Source organism: Schistocerca gregaria, chromosome 2 (genome assembly GCF_023897955.1).
Source record: "Schistocerca gregaria isolate iqSchGreg1 chromosome 2, iqSchGreg1.2, whole genome shotgun sequence".
Classification (NCBI taxonomy): Eukaryota; Metazoa; Arthropoda; class Insecta; order Orthoptera; family Acrididae; genus Schistocerca; species Schistocerca gregaria.
The window spans coordinates 699,091,957-699,106,224 of NC_064921.1; positions in this window are offsets into that span (position 1 = coordinate 699,091,957).

The following is a 14,268-nucleotide window of genomic DNA, read 5'->3' on the forward strand; positions in this document are numbered from 1 at the left end:
AAGATGGGTGCTGAATGACTTCTCAACCCCTGTACAGTGTTTTTGTCAGTCTAGCAGAATGCAGACAGGCGTTATTGTGGAGTAGCATCACTTCACGCAGTCTTCCTGATCATTGTTCTTGGATTGCATCTGCAGGACATCTCAGATGTTGACAATAGATGTCAACAGTGATAGTTACACCTCGAGGAAGCATTTCATAGTACACCACACCTTTGCTGTTCCACATTATCTTTTGTGGAAGCACACAACTCTTTGTATGAGGAGTTGCTGCTTTGTTTTGGGGGTGACCATTCCTTTTACCAAACAAACCTTTGACTCTTTCCACATCCCAGAGACTCCTGTCCAAGGGATGAATGGAAAACTATTAAATGTAATGTGATGTAAATGTTCCTTGTGTTAACATAAAGACATTACTTCTCATTACCAGTAATGATACAGGATAGGAATGATTGATGTTGTGTACGAGTCAGTTGATGGCAAGCAAGCAGATATGTACATATGGCACCTGCTGATTTTGTTATTTTGGCTTAGAGCATGCGGTATCTGTACACCAGAGTTTTGAACCTTCCCCATTGCATGCAAATGTCATACAGTGGTGGAATGATCGCTGTTCATCACATATACCAGTTCTTGAGTATACTGATGTGGATCATTGTGGATTAATGCATTTAAACAATGTTCACCAAACCCCGAAGGCCTTCCCGAATGTAGAGCGTCACTAACATTAAGACGACCCTCCTTAAAACCTGAAAACCATTTTCTTGCCATGCTCTGTTTAACAGCGACATTATCCCCATTCATGGCGCAAATGTTTCAGGCTGCTCCTGCTGCCTTCACACGTCTACAGATCTCAAACAGAAGAATATGTTGGAAATATTCTGATTTCTCAACTTGGCACTCCAGTTTTAGTGTCTACAGACAATTCCACTTACTACTTCCAAGCGACAAAGTGACAATACATAAACTTCAATAGCAATACTCAACTACAAATAAAAAATGACCGTCAATAAATGAACCCATAGCGTCCAGTATACCAACATGCAAAACAAAAATGCTACAAACTTATGCACCAAAGAAGTACATTTTCATCCCTTTATATACAGACTGTCCATCATCGTTACTGTCACACTTACAAAGAAGGCTGTTAAGTATTTGAATCGCTGGATGTAACAGTATGATTAACTGTCTGCAATACCTCTTTGATTTTCCTCTGTCATCATAAAAGAATACAATCTCCAGATCAGTCACTTTGCTTTAATGTTTGTGTGCTGAATGGAAGAAGCATTTGATGAAATTATGCTCACTAAGGTAAACAATCATATTTGCCCTTTCAATAAACATAGTACCCAAGCTGACTGTCAGTCTTCTGTATGAGCCACACATCTAAACAGTGCAGATTTCATCCACATCTGCTGAAAAAGAGTATTAAGGTGTATGTAATTCACTTGATTAATAAAATGTGTAAGAACATACGGCCATTACTTTACTCATATTATAGCATGATCCGCCATGTCATTCTCAACATGAACATGAACACCTTGACAGAAGAAAATCTTTGTTAATGTTAAAGAGAGTGTGGGAATTTCTGAATCACACAATAAATAAATAAAAAACAAAAATGGTAAAGGTGCAGTATCAACAGTGCCTTCGTCAACCACAAACAGTGCATCACATGCCATTCATACCCTCCACGGACGAGACATTTAAAATAATTGTCAAGAACTACTGCTGTAAAGAGCTAGCACCCACTGCCACATGGTGCCACATACACCGCCAGAGAATGCCAAATTCATATCAACTCACTGCTCTCAATTGTGACATCTGGTCGAACCAAGAGCTGGTGAACAGGAGAGCAACCCCATGCTGTTATTGCTCTTTCACACCAGACCGTTCCAGTGATTGTTTGCAGCCCACTGATTGCCTGGTAGAGCATCCCTCTGTCAGCAGTGCTTTGCAGTAGGTTCCCTGTCAGCAGTACCCGGTGTTTGAATGCTATTTACGTGGACTGAGCTGCTGCAAAAGCTGGTTATGGGTTTCATATGGACCTAACAATGACAATTGATGCAAAATACTGAAGGACTCCCTTGCGCAGGTTATCCCGACATTGAAAAGGGATCTTAATCTATTTGCGAGTCCTTCAAAATCACAAATTCTTTAAAATGACACAAGAGAAAAAAATTTTGGTATTATCTAACAGTTTTAACAAAATGTGTTTACAATAAGTCATATTTAGGTACACCACATTATAAAATAGAGAAAGGAGTGGCTTTCTTTGAATTGTTGTGCTTATACGATGCTGTCATAGCGAAGGCGATGGTGGACGGAGCTAATGAGGACAGTGTGAGGGCTGTGGAGGGTCCAGCCAAGCATTGGCTAGTCTGGCATGCTGACAATGCCTGGGCATGGTGCTGATAAGCTGTGGCCAGACCAACAGTGCTGCTGCCAAAGGAGGGTTGGCAGATGCGGTGACCAGATCTCGTAGGTTATGGGAGACTGTAACACTCCATCAAGGGAACAGGTGTTCACATTAAGTGATAAGGCATATGTGATTATGGAAGGCTAGTCACATTTTTAAAAAAAGTAAACTAGTCTCACAACTATTCAGGGACCTAATTGGTCCATGCCAGTAGTAATTAAATCAGACGAAAAGCACAGTTGGCAGAACACCCAATATCGACCGTACATCATGGCTTGTCATTAGCTTAAGAAACTGTGTCACCATGAGGTCGTCCCTATTCTTCCTTGTTTATGATGGGTAAGAATTAGCATATTTACATGGATTAGTTAGAGGTAACCGATTAGAAAACACTGACCCAATTTTCATTGTCTAATGTCTGTACTGTCAGATGCTTTAACAGTGAACATTATACCTTTTTCTATCTCTGCTCACAGTTTTGGGGTTGCATCAAAATTATACCGCTTGAATGTTGACCCTTCATAATACAGGTATCTACTCCCAGATATAGGAACAACGTGTGTGCATCTGAGTGGCTGCCATACAATCACAACTACTGTTAGAGAAATAGTGTGACATCAAGTGTCTGGGTGCATGTGTTTCACAGTACCAAAAGTCAATAAGGAGATGATATTTGCCACTGCAGTGCAAACAGTGTATACTTTTGCCAACAGATGTAAAGTAGCAATCATTAAATTATTAACAGCAAGAGAAGTAAAACCACAATCTGGAATTATGTGATGGTGATGCCTTTAAAGTATTTAAGCATAAGTTCTCCAGTTATTTCAGATGAACAAATAAAATACACACACTATTGACCATTATTAAGTATACTTTCTCACATTTAGTAAATAAAATGTTCCACTGATAGTAATATCCAGTTCATTACTTGATATAAAACTACATTATTTCTGACATAGAATATGATACATCAAAAATGCAAAAATAGTAACACAGAGCTCAGAAATTGTGTGCTAAACATAATATACAGTTTCAGTAACCACAGCAGCAGTGGCGATCATTAGGCCACCATTATTAGTTCCAGATTAGCTCTTATCGCATTCCTATCAGGGTGAAGGTACTGTGAGTGTTTACTGATGTGTAAGATGATTGGTGCCTTTACCATACATAAAAATGTGTGAAATTAAATGTTGCTTTTTACATACCACTACCGAGGAACTGTTTATTTTATATATTGATTTAACCTGATCTGATTAGGTCCATCAGGCCCTCTGATACATTGGACCAGGATTTTACACACACAGTACCTTTTCTTACATCATATTTTCCTAAGAAACAACAGTTTTAATGTTATCAATAGTATTAAAATGATATGAGTTTCTGAAGTTGCTGTGTGAGTAAATAATACTGACTGTAAATGATAGAGATAATACTGGTAGTACTTGTACTACTGCAGTTGCTGCCACTAATAGTAGTATGAGTAATAATAGTAATGACTGTAATAATAAAATTCTGGCAGATATAAAAAGCATTTATAGGTTTACTAGATAGATGTTTTCTAATATAGCAAGTTCTCGGCAAAGGAAATTTAAGGGGTCTGCACCAGCTAAGAACATTGGGAAATGAGGGAGAGCTTTTTGGAAAGAAGGATATACAAGGGTAACAATTGTGCACAGGGCAATGATAATCCTGGTAAAGACATTCAGTTCTCTGATATAAAACAGGAGATTATTCCAGAGTTGGCTTCCTGTTACTGAGAAGGACTTCAGGAAAGTGGCTGAATAATGGGGATTTTGCTCTGATGTGAATGGGTGTTTCTGCCTTGTTATTCAGATAAGTGTGTTAAGGTCAAGAAGAGATATGAGGAGGGACAGTGTTCATTGATAAGAGAGTAGAGAAGACAGAGGGTATGGAAATCTCGGCACTTGTCTGAATGCAGATAGGACAGCTGTGCGTACAATGGTGAAATATGATCAAAGAGTCAAATGTCACAGATATAATGAACACAGGCATTCATACCAGTTCCAGGTGCTGTAAGGTTCCCTGAGAAAGGCCTTGTAGGATAACACCAATGTAATCAATAATTGGAATTGTAAGTGTTTGTACAAGTTTCATCTCAGGTCAAGAGGGAAGGGCTTTTTATGTTTTAGTGGGATATGGAGAGATTCTGATGCCTTGTTGCACATTACAGCTACATGTTAGGCCAATTTAGATTTTCGTGTATTATTATTCACAGACCTTTTGCGGTAAGAGAGAAGTTAATATTTGTCTCATTTAGAGTTAAAGATTATCAGGAGTCTTGATTTTACAGGGTAATGAGCCTAGAAAGAAAAACCAGTACAATTTGAGATATGGACTGGTTGAGCTTTAACACAACATGTGCCCATTTTGATAGTGCACATAGGTCAGTATAGAGGTTCTCAATAGCTGTATTTCAGCTTTATTGGTTTTGCTCTTAGGCACAGCTGTCATCAGCATACATTTGGTATTTGCAGTAGAACAAAACTGATGACACATCATTTATGTACAATAAAATGAGTTTAAGACATAATACCAACTCTTGGAGGACGCCTGATACTACCTGCGTCCATAGTGAAGTTATGGTGCCAGACATAATGTACTGCTGGCAAGTGAAACCACTGCTATGCACTTTGCGAGAAATTTTGGCTGCTAAGTTTAGCAATAAAATTTACAGGACACATCCGCCAGGTAAAAACACTCCAGGACCACTGGCAAGAGTACAGAATGTCTCGCATCACCAAAAATGGCACTTTGTCCAATAAAATGTACAGGATATGTCCACTTATGGAAATAAATAAGAATATGTTTCAAGGCAAAGATTGGTAGGTGGAACAAACATAAGAAACCATATAAATAAGGTGGGAGATAAAGGAACAAATATTGAGGGCTACAAGACCTTTCCTTACAAAGTATGTGAGTAATATAAGGAATAAAATTGTGCAGAGTCATACGTTACCTGTTCTTATGTTTATTCACTCTTAATACAACGCAGGGCATGTTTACAACATAGGCCAGGTGTATAAAGCTTTCTTATGGCACACATTTACAGCTCCTACTACAGAGCTATGAATCAAAATAACCAACACTGTAGTAGGTTGTGCTGCCAGATGGAAAAATAGAGAATGTGTTTACAGAGTAACAATAAACTTAGATCCATTATAAGACCATCTTATATAATGGATCTAAGTTTGTCGTTACTCTGTAAACACATTCTCTGTTTTCCCATCTGGTGGCACCACCTACTACAGTGATGGTGTAGCAGAGCCATTCTCTTGACTTCGATTATGAAGTAGCGGGGGCCACCTTAACTTCAATATCAGTCTGTGGGTTTACTCCCTGAATGAAAACATCAATAGCTCTCACCTCAGCTTCTTCAGTTAGTATTTCATTTCATGTGACATTTTTACTCAGCATATACATACAGCAGAATGTGTTTTACACCTGGTCTGTGAAAACCTCAAGATCTTCACTAGTTTTCTGGTGCAAAGTGGACGAATTGTCTCTATAATAACTAACTCCTCTTGTTGGAGTAGTGCTGTGCTAACCCACTTGCCAAAATATCAAATGTCACAGCACATAATGCATCCACTGATTCTACATAGATTTACCTATCACTTGAAAGTTTCAGTTTGGTTACCAAAATTTGGGATTCATCTTGACAAGAGCATAAATTGCTAAAGTAAGTAAAGGTCTGCAAAAAATGGTAATATCCTCAGTGCACTTCCCTGAAGTGGGCAGAACCATAGCAACCACTGGAAAAGTACTGGTTAGCACTACAGGTGGGGGCAGCAGTGGAGATTTCTGTTTCAATTTTTGTTGCTCGTCTGTGAGATCAACAATTTTGACCAACAATAATTAGGTGATGGCTACTACTGGTACCTGTTTCATTTTTGGATGAGAAAGGGTCCACTAGCTCTCCTTTGTCTTGGTATTTTATATGGCTTGAATTTCTAGCACTCCATTAATAAGCATAGCCATCGAGCCAGGAATATGTACATTCTACATCCCAAGCATTCTGCAAAAAAAGTTATCGCATAATCACAAGGTTTAACCAAAAAGTTGCAAAGAAAGGAGACTGTGTGGAAGGGTGCTAGCAAAATTTGATATGCAGCTTACTGTTTCCATTGCAGAGGCCCTAAAGGTGCTTACAGCGATTTGTCTCGACACCTGCCTAGTGTCACCTTCATGTTGATTCAATAGATTGGCAACGTGTTCCTGTAATTGTGATTTTTGTAGCATTAATGCATTAACCTGCTCTTGAAGCAAAGCAGTATTATCTATCTCAGCATCTCTAGCAGTAGCTGCAGCTTTCTTCCATTCTGGAAACCTGCAAGAGCATGTATCTGGCATCATTATACATTCTATGATCACAAATTATAGTGACTGGAAGACTTTAACAAAAGACAAAAGATCTTCACATATAAATGAACAATGAAACCGAACCATGACAGTTTCCAATGGTGGTAGTTTGCAGAAAGATGGCAGCAAGGAGTAAGCGTGTGTGACAGCAACATTTACTTTAGGTTCTCCAGCATTGGTTGAAATGGTGAAAAGATGGTGGTGTCATTGAGGTTGGCAGAATGGTGTAGCACTTCAATGATGGCTTTGGCATGGACCCATGGCAATGTGGTGACAAGTATTGGTTGGACGCACAGTGGCATAGCAGGTGGCTCATGTCAGACTAGCACCATGTCAGTGTGGAGCTACATAGCAGCAAGGCAGCTTGTAGAACATGTCCATGCAATGAAATGGGGTGTTCATGGTGAAACACAGTGGTGGTATTCCCTGCACTTGTTCTCACACAGTATGGCCTGTTCTAGTCACACCTGAACACCAAACAAATTTGGACTATTACATAGTCCAGCCAAGTTACGGGCTAACAGTGTGAAGCCATCTCTCTGCCATCGAATCAATATATATGGCAGATATCTACAAGTGAGTTTGCCAATATCCAGGCCAAACTGTGAGTTCCAATTCTGTGGTTGAAATCAGCTGTACATATTTGCACTGAGATTAATATTAGGTGGGATGTGGGTCTCTGGAAGTGTCGGGAAATTTGCTGGAAAGTCAAAACCAGAAGTGCATCAGTGTTTAGATCACTGACTGGACTTTATTGCTCCACCTCCTACTATCCAGAGACATCCAGTATTAGTATTGCACCGATCCATGTCCAGCCATAGCTTGACTGTAAAATACAGTTGGCTGACTCAGAAATCCAAAGAAAGATATGAAATTAAAAAAAAAAGTCCACCAAACTTTTAATAAAACTTTCTACTTAGTCTGACTGATCGCACACTGCTCGCAAATATTGATAATCAGTACCAGTGAAACAGAGGGACACACACACACACACACACACACACACACACACACACACACACACACACACACACACACACACACACACACACACACAGAGAGAGAGAGAGAGAGAGAGAGAGAGAGAGAGAGAGAGAGAGAGAGAGAGAAGGGGGGGGGGGGGGGAGAGACCACAGTATACAAAGTCATGTATGTCTTATACTTAATATACTGTACATAAATACATTTATGATTTAATCATTATACAGTGTTCGATGTGTTCTGGAATGTTCCTCCACCTTGTGACACCAATGGACACACATGAAACTAAAGGGTACTGGTTTATTAACAACAAGACACGTACAGAATGCACCTTAGGGACAGTGCAAGCTATCATAAGTATGTCCTCCAAATCAATGTCCATGCCATATTAGAGTTCCATCTACTACAAAACAGACACCACAATATAGCACAGTAACCAAGTACACTTGTTGTACACTCAAACGATGAGATCGTAACTGACTCTGACCAGCCCTGAGTCAATGTATACACCGATTCTGGTGTGACCTTGTCAGAGGATGCTTGACAAAAGCACTCTTGATTAAGTTTCCATAGCGAGAATGGGTGGCACCGCTACAACACCAAGAAACTGAGGCACACCTTGGGCACCATCAATTTAATAAAATATTTGGCCAGTATCTTGGCAGAAGAGCCAACAGTAATAAACATGGGTTATAGAGGTAGCCTATATCATTCTTGCATATGCCTTCCTTATAAATTGAAGCACACTCACAAAATCTTGCAGGACTAGATACTTTGTCTTCAGTCATGCATTAGAACAAGAATTCTTTTTCAACTCCTCAGTATTTCTATCATAACTGTAAAAAATAATATGACGAATTTTTTAGTTTTTCTATATATTTGAGGCTGCCAGCAGTCAGTTGCTTGTTGCTAGTGAAGACCACAGAAGTAATTTCATGTCAGTTTGAATCTGCAAGAGAAATATGAATGGTTTTATCCAATGAGAAGAGTTAAGATAAATATGTGTTCCTTTTCCAGTAGGCATGGACCTACCACTGTACATAGCAGGCAGAACTTTGGAACAGTTGTATAGTACACAGAGTATTGATTCAGTTTTAAACTGATTCTTTTCAATGTCACAAAAACCATGCATCTTCGCAATACCAAATGAGCCCATTTTGTATTTTGGATGGGATCCTGTGGCTTCTTTCCTTTTCTTTGTGTGTGTGAATGACTTAGGTTGATTATAAGGCTACTGGAGGGTCCACAGCACAAGATTTGCAGTGGTTATGGTAGACATAAGAATACAGAAACATGACAGGGTGAAATACAGAAGAACTAAGGGTCTGAACTAGATAGATGTAATGGCTGGGGCTACAATTAAATCTACTCTGGCTGATGATGGGAAAATAACTGGTATGTTGGGACCTGTTGTGCAACATAACCTGAGAAAATCGTTACTCTTACAATGGAAAGTGCTGGTTGGAATATAAACAATATTATGAAAAGGGTAGATTGCTATTCACCATAAAGATAACGTGTTGACTTGTAGATAGGCATGATGGAAAGATTGTTGCACGTTTGAGCTTTTGCCAAAGCCTCCTTCACAAAGGAAAACAAACACACACACATTCACACAAGCAAAGATACCTCAGTCATATATTACAGCTATCTGCAGATACTCTGATCACAATGCAAGTGTGTCACGTTAAACAGAAGCAGCAATCTGGAGTGGGGTGGGGAAAGAGAAGTGACAGCAGGCTACGAGTGAGGAGAGAAGAGTCAGTGGTGACTGTTGGAGCATACAGTGACAAGATGGTGGCAAGACATGGCTGCTAGGTGCAGTGTCAGGATGCTGCGTGAGAAAGGAAGGGGGGAATGGGGAGTGGTAAAGGATATGAACAGAGAAGGGCAAAAGACTTGTGGTTGTGTTGGTAGAGAACAGCATACAATGAAAGTTAGGAGACATGCATTTGGAGGAGGTGATAAGACAGAGGGAGCAGAAACTGTTGGGTGGAGGGTATGGAAATGGTAGATTACTGTAGGTTGAGACCAGGATAATTTTGGGAGCAGAGAATGTTTTGTAAGGATAAATATCACATGTACAATTCAATAAATCTGGTGATGGAGGGGAGGATCCAGACAACCTACCTTGTGAAGTTTCCATTGAAATCAAGCATGTTACGTTAGCTTTATGTTGTGCCACAGTGTGGCCTACTTTTCTCTTGGCATCCGTGTGACAGTTGCTTTCATTATGGTGGGCAGCTGGTTGGCAGTCAAATCAATATAAAAAAGTGTGCAATAATTGTAGAAAGCTGGTTTATGATATGGTAACTTTCACAGGTGACTCAGCTTCTGATGGGATAGGAGCAGCCTATGGCAGGACTGGAATAGGAAGTGCTGGGTGGGTGGATTGGGCAGGACTTGTGCTTGGGTCTTTCTTAGGGGTTGGGAGTGGCAAAGGGATGGAATATGGTGTTGTGGAAATAGGATGGGTGCTGGAACACCACTTTAGGAGAAGTGGTAAGGTTCTGGGGTAGGATGTTCCTCATTTCAGTGCATGATAATCAAAGCCTTGAAAGCCTTGACAAAGGATATGGTTCAGCTGTTCCAGTCTGGGGCAGTATTAGGTGATGAAAAGGGTGCCCCTTTGTAGCTGCTTTCTGAGGGTGGTGGGAGGATGAGGGTGTGTGGGATACGGCTTGTGAAATCTGTTTGCAGCCTATGTCTGGGGGAAGTGCCTGTCTGTGAAGGCCAATGTGGGACCTTCAGTGTAGTTGGCAGGGGAATGGTAGTTACTGCAGATATTCTGTTCCCGGGTAGCCTGGCTGTAGAGGAGGGATTTTTTGGTGTGCAAAAGGATGGTAGCTGTCAAAATGCAGGTACTCTTGGTCATTGGGGGTTTAATGTGGACATAAGCATTTGTAGACTTAGAGAAAGCTTTTGACAATGTTGACTGGAATACTCTTTTTCAAATTCTAAAGGTGGCAGGGGTAAAATACAGGGAGCGAAAGGCTATTTATAATTTGTACAGAAACCAGACGGCAGTCATAAGAGTCGAGGGGCATGAAAGGGAAGCAGTGGTTGGGAAAGGAGTGAGACAGGGTTGTAGCCTCTCCCCGATGTTATTCAATCTGTATATTGAGCAAGCAGTAAAGGAAACAAAAGAAAAATTTGGAGTAGGTATTAAAATTCATGGAGACGAAGTAAAAACTTTGAGGTTCGCCGATGACATTGTAATTATGTCAGAGACAGCAAAGGACTTGGAAGAGCAGTTGAACGGAATGGACAGTGTCTTGAAAGGAGGATATAAGATGAACATCAACAAAAGCAAAACGAGGATAATGGAATGTAGTCAAATTAAATCGGGTGATGCTGAGGGAATTAGATTAGGAAATGAGACACTTAAAGTAGTAAAGGAGTTTTGCTATTTAGGAAGTAAAATAACTGATGATGGTCGAAGTAGAGAGGATATAAAATGTAGACTGGCAATGGCAAGGAAAGCGTTTCTGAAGAAGAGAAATTTGTTAACATCGAATATAGATTTATGTATCAGGAAGTCGTTTCTGAAAGTATTTGTTTGGAGTGTAGCCATGTATGGAAGAGAAACATGGACGATAAATAGTTTGGACGAGAAGAGAATAGAAGCTTTCGAAATGTGGTGCTACAGAAGAATACTGAAGATAAGGTGGATATATATGACGTAACTAATGAGGAGGTATTGAATAGGATTGGGGAGAAGAGAAGTTTGTGGCACAACTTGACTAGAAGAAGGGATCGGTTGGTAGGACATGTTTTGAGGCATCAAGGGATCACAAATTTAGCATTGGAGGGCAGTGTGGAGGGTAAAAATCGTAGAGGGAGACCGAGAGATGAGTACACTAAGCAGATTCAGAAGGATGTAGGTTGCAGTAGGTACTGGGAGATGAAGCAGCTTGCACAGGATAGAGTAGCATGGAGAGCTGCATCAAACCAGTCTCAGGACTGAAGACAACAACAACAACAAGTGTGGATGGAGCCATCAGAGAGCACAAGGTCAAAGTCTAGGAAGGTGGCACACTGGGTCGAGGAGGACCAGGTGAAAAGAGTTGGAGCTAGGTGTTGAGGTTGTGAAGGAATGAGGATGGGATGTCTTTCCACTGAGTCCAGATCATGAAGATGTCATCAGTGAATCTGAACCAGACCGGGTGTTTAGGATTTTGTGAGGTTACGAGGATTTCCTCCAGATCGCTTGTAAACAGGAGTATAAGAGGATGCCATACCATATTTTATGAACTATAAGGTACTACAGACAGTAAGATGCACCTTATTTTATTTTTAAGAATTTAAAAAAAATAACATTTTTACCAGTTTTATTATTAGACTGCAAAGCCAGACCAAAAAATAGTGTTAAGTTTATAAAACCAAACTGACTTTCAGAACCCCTAAAAATCATCATCTGAACTTTCTTCTTCTACTCCTTCATGTTCTTTTTCTTCATCACCATCATTGTCCTCTTCATATATCATACAGTCTTCATTGCCATCAAGAGCATTATTTATGCTGCACTTCTCAAAAGATACAACAGTAATCTATTCTCTCACTCGAAAACATTACTGTTTTATCCACTGACACATTTGTTTGATTGTATGTTCTTTTAAAGCTCCCTTCACTGTGAATTCATGTTGGGTTTCACCCATTGACCGTTTGTTCCACTCCTCTCTCATGTAGTCCTACTTTTTAAGTAGTTTATTTATTGAGACATCAAGAGGTTGCAGTTGTGAAGTTAGTCCTCCTCCTGGTATAACAGCAAGCTCTGTATTTACCTGTCTCAGTTTCTCTTTCAGAGGATGTTTCAAATGACTACTAAGCTGATCTAGAACAAGAAGAGAACTCTTCTTCAATAAAACACCTTTCCTCTTCTCCCACATTCTGTTAATCCATAATTTCATAGCAGCCTTGTCAATCCAACCCTTGTCTGGTACATGAACAACAATACCTGGCAGAATTTTGGAAGGTTTTGACATTGTTTTATACTTGAAAATGATCACAGGATTAAGTTTAATACTGTCAACACAACATGAGAGGATAACAGTGTAGTGCATTTTTTAAGTCCACTTGTTTTTATAGTCACAGTTTAACCTCCTCTCATGGCAACAGTTCTGTTAGAAGGCACATCAAATTCAGAGGAGTTTCATTCATATTCGTTACTAGGCTTAGTTCCACACCAGTTTTCTTTCAATGTTGGATAACAAAGTGATGGAAAGATAATGTTTTTTTCTCCATATATTTGTGGCATTTTCTGAGATATTTTGGTTTTGGTTCATATGCTAAGTCCATGATGCTTCATAAACATGTAGCACCAACCAACTCCACCCTTAAAGTCTGTGAAGTGCCACTGTAATGCTAGCTTAAAAATTTGTGTTTGAATCATTTTTGTATTTATTCCAGTGGAATTTTGACAGTGTTCTTTATTTCATTTCAATATGTCATCTTCTGGTTTTGTCCATTTTGCATTCAGTCTTCTATTTTCACGTGTAGACTTCCTCATTTTTTTCAGTTCTTCTTTACTAGCCTGCCAATCATGAATGTTTTTTTTTGTTGGTGGAGGGCCAAAATGTCTCAGCTGCTCTGTTTCCATGTGCTTCTGCATATGCTATTACATTCAATTTATATCCCACACCATATGAACTGAGTTGCCACAGGTTCTGGAAATCAGGGAATTTCAAACACACCAGGAAAATATCAGGTGAATTTGAAAAAAGAAAATGGGAAAAATCTCTGGGTGCAGCTGAGTACGTGCACTGCTTCCCCACTCCCTCATTCTTATGCTTCTCCCCCTTCTACCATTCCCCTCAGCTTGCAGTCAGTGCTGCCACCACTTCTTTCCACTAGCCTAGCAGCCGCCAATGAGAGGTAGGGAGGTGTGAATAGTGGTTTGTTTAGATCTGATTTTAAGACACTGCATGTCCAGTGGCCAGAGACGGTGCTCACGTGTGCATGAGTTGTGTCTGAATGATTGCGTGAATGTGTGTGTGCTCTCGTTTTCTGACGAAAGGTGTGGCTGAAAATTTAGTTTTGGGAGTGTGATTGTCTTTTCTATATGTCTGTCTGTGGCTCAGCAATCATCTTTATGGTGAGTTGCTACCTATCCTGAATGATTGCGTGAATGTGTGTGCGCTCTCGTTTTCTGACAAAAGGTGTGGCTGAAAATTTAGTTTTGGGAGTGTGATTGTCTTTTCTATATGTCTGTCTGTGGCTCAGCAATAATCTTTATGGTGAGTTGCTACCTATCCTCATTATTACTGATTCTCAGAGTGTTTTAACAAGTTATCAGTTGCATCTATTGATCACTGTGGTCTCATTTCATCAACATACTGTCTGTGTCTCATGTATAGCTGGTCACATGAGTGGATTTCTGTGATGGGCCAAAACCGCAAGCTGTTTCTCTGGGTATCTGTAATGGATCAGGCCTGTCGATTTGAAGCCATTCAGTTCCCACTAATGTGCAGGCCCTGTCCATTGGATTGGGT